General features: G+C 42.8%; 1 protein-coding gene across 1 annotated transcript in view; it reads right to left on the bottom strand.

Moving 5' to 3' along the window:
* Positions 1–3,249, bottom strand: part of klhdc8b (kelch domain containing 8B) — a 163,864-nt gene that overhangs the window by 154,760 nt on the left and 5,855 nt on the right. The window lies entirely within an intron of this gene.

Below are 3,249 nucleotides of genomic sequence, written 5' to 3'. Positions count from 1 at the left end.
TGCAGATTCCCACCAAGGGAGTTAGATCGTGCTATTTTTCCAATGGGAGGGGCATCAAATGCCGACTTTTACAAGTCGACCTGGGTTTAAAAAAATGCATTAACCTGCTAATTTCAGAGGAAGAGAAGCTTTAGCATCACTCACAGTTTCTGGTTTTGTTTGCTCTTGAAGTGATTAACGTGTTTGGCTGGCTTTATTGGAGCATTAAGCCTGCTTGTTTTGTTTTACATGGGAAGCAGAGTTCTGTTGGCCGTTTTGATTTATTGCCACTGTGTATTAGCAGCACCCAGAGGCACTTTGTCTTTTTAACTTTCTTTATAAGATTAGTGAACAATGTCAAACTTTTCTGTTGCATCGCAGCTTAATTTCTACCACCTCTCTCTCCCTCCTGACTGGCTGGGAACAGTCATCACAAGAACAGCTTGCGAAGCAGCCATCCTAGCATGGCATGTCAGAGAAACTATTTCAAACTGTAACCAAATAATAACAAACGTTAAAAAACGCTAGAAGGTACATTTCTTTGAAAAGTGGAGTTTAACGTTTTCTACTACACCATCAATGTACTGTAGGACTCTCAAACTGAGAAGGGAACATCTCAGAAGTTGGTTTCAAAATGTAATTTCATCCCTGATTCCTGTATGTATCCAGGAACTCTGAGGTCTTGGTATCATCAAGACTTCATACCTCATGCAGACTGACTGCTTGTTGAGGCGATCTCTGCTTTGTAGGGAATAGGAAGGCCTGTGGTCCACCTTCTCTTTTTGTCAGACAGAACATAAAAGCCACTTTTCCACTGAAAACATCAGGTTAACACTTTTTTTTCAAACATGGGTTGACCCGTTAACAATCAGCATTTGGCTCCCTTCCCACTGGCCCAAAAGCTGGTCCAACCCCCCTCTGGCAGCTGCGTAACCTCTGAACCCCTGCAGCTGTGTGTCTGGTGACATCAGACTGGGTTAGCCTTGATGATGTCATCATTGTGACATAATTCAGGAAAGTAAACAATGGAGAGCAGCATGGAAGGAAGCCAGGGTGTAGTCAGTGTGATTTATTGTTTCGCTCTATTATCTGTCTGAATCCCTCTCACCAGAGCTGCTCCATGTTCATCGAATGTAAACAATCAGAAACGACTGGCACGGTGTGTTTATGTCTGTATGTTGCATTCAATGGTATCCAGTAATATAGCTGGTCGACCCTGCTCTAGAGGTTCAACAGCATGCTGATCAGAGCAGAGGTTATTTTTTACGTTTGCCAAGTCGCTTAACCCGGGTAGACACGCATCGGTGGGCTGTTCCCACTGCCACTAAAAGCCCATTAGTTCTGGGTTTAAACAGGTTTTTGCGGACAGTGGGAAAGGGGTAATATTTACCTGCTAGAGGTAAAAACCTCCACTGGCCGGTTATGTCTTTCCTGACTCTCCATGTTTTATAAAAGCAATATGCATTCTTTAAAAGGCCTTGAAATCACTGAGGAACTTTCAAATAGCGATGAACCTTCAGCTGTTCCATCTCTTTTTCTGCTCAGTCCCCATACAGGCAGGCCAAACATGCAGTCAGATCTGACCGGGTTCATAGTGGTGGCCTAGTGGTTAAGGCTGGAGCTGGGAAACCTGAGGCTCTGAGTTTGAGCCCCACTCCCACAGACTGCCACTCTGGGTCTCTGAGCAAGACCCTTAACCCCTGATTGCTCCCTGGGCGCCACACAATGGAAGCCCACCGCTCCACAAAGGGGATGGATTAAATGCAGAGGTAAATTTCTCCAATGTGAGATCAATAAAGTTCAATTAGTGAAACTAAGCAAGGCGACAGAGCTGCTAGAGAGAGCGAATAAAAACTGAAATGATTCATAATCTCTAAATTAAGCTAAAACAGAAGGCTGACGTTTGAGTTCGAAGGTCGACATTCAATAATAAACAATCCAAATAAAGACTCGTACCATTTGGTGAAACATCCGTTGACAGCAGGGGACACTGCCGTCATCGGATGGTGTCACAGATTTACACCTGAAGTGTTCTTTCTGCCAGCTCTGTTGGTGAGCAATCCTCCTAACATGCAATCAAAAGCAGACCTGGAATGCCACCAGAAGCCACTGCACCTTCCTTACAGTAGCAGCCATTCCAAATTTCCCCACTTTCCTTGATGGGCCTTTGGCTGGTCGAATACAACTGCTTTTTAAACATCAATCTTTGCACTAAAATATTCTTTCTGACATGATTTGTGGACATTAAGAAAAACAAACTCCTGATCATAATTCAGTTAAAGGGTGGAGTCAGAGTAAAGAAAATGCAAGAGGGGGTAACTCCAGTGGCTGGAAGTTGGAGGAGATTTCACTCAGAGCTGAAGGGAAGTGGGCTACCATTCGGCTGGCGTTTGACTGGGAAGGACCTTTTTAAATGGCTGCTACTGTATATTTAGTATTATTTGTATAAAGTGGGGTGTAAATGGTTTGAAGGTTACTGTATTTTGTTTTATTAGCAGCTGTACACTGTATATATGTTAGTCTATCTCACATATTGTCTTTAAACGTCCACTGAAAGGTTCCTGGTCTGTTTTCAGCCTTAAAGTTTAACGAGGAAAGTTTGCAGCTCACATAACATCAGGCTGTTACAGAAATGCAGGGATTACCTTCATAGATCACCTTGACTGTTGGTGTCATCTGATTGGCTGCCACAGAAATAAACACAGGAAGCAGCCGTGGCTGTTTTCCCCTCTGCACTCTGTCCTCTAAAATGTAAACAGTTCTGTCTCTAAACGTGTTTCCCTCACAGACCAGCAGCGCATCGTTTCTTCCTGCAGGCTGGCTGGTAGTTAACAGCTTTTCTCTCTTCCTCTGCATCACTTTCCCTCCATTTGATCCAAACTGTCTCTGCTTATTAAAGTTTCACCCAGTTTTTTCACTGAATTTTCAGGAAAAGCATTTTCTTTTCTAGTTACCCGTATTTATTGAAACGGTTTGGTTCACCAAGTAAGCTAATAAAGTTGATGTTCAGTATTTTTTGGATTTCGTTTGTTAAAAACAGGGTTTTAATTCAGCAAATGCAGCAGTTTTCCAAATACTTACTAAGAACTGAGAATAAAGTTTCTTTTAAAAGATAAACATAATTCTGGCTTTCATCCCCTTAATTGTTTCCAGGACCTTCTGCTTGTATGATCTGAGCATTGACATTTTTTGAAGGCCCCCCCTCCCCACTTGTTGCTGCGTGCTGTGTCAGTCAGTTGCTTAAAACAGATAAACCAAGCTGGAGATCAT

This window comes from Cyprinodon variegatus, unplaced genomic scaffold, assembly GCF_000732505.1.
Source record: "Cyprinodon variegatus isolate N-32 unplaced genomic scaffold, C_variegatus-1.0 Scaffold320, whole genome shotgun sequence".
NCBI lineage: Eukaryota > Metazoa > Chordata > Actinopteri > Cyprinodontiformes > Cyprinodontidae > Cyprinodon > Cyprinodon variegatus.
The sequence above is the reverse complement of the archived record's forward strand: the minus strand, read 5'-3'. Positions and strand labels throughout refer to the sequence as shown.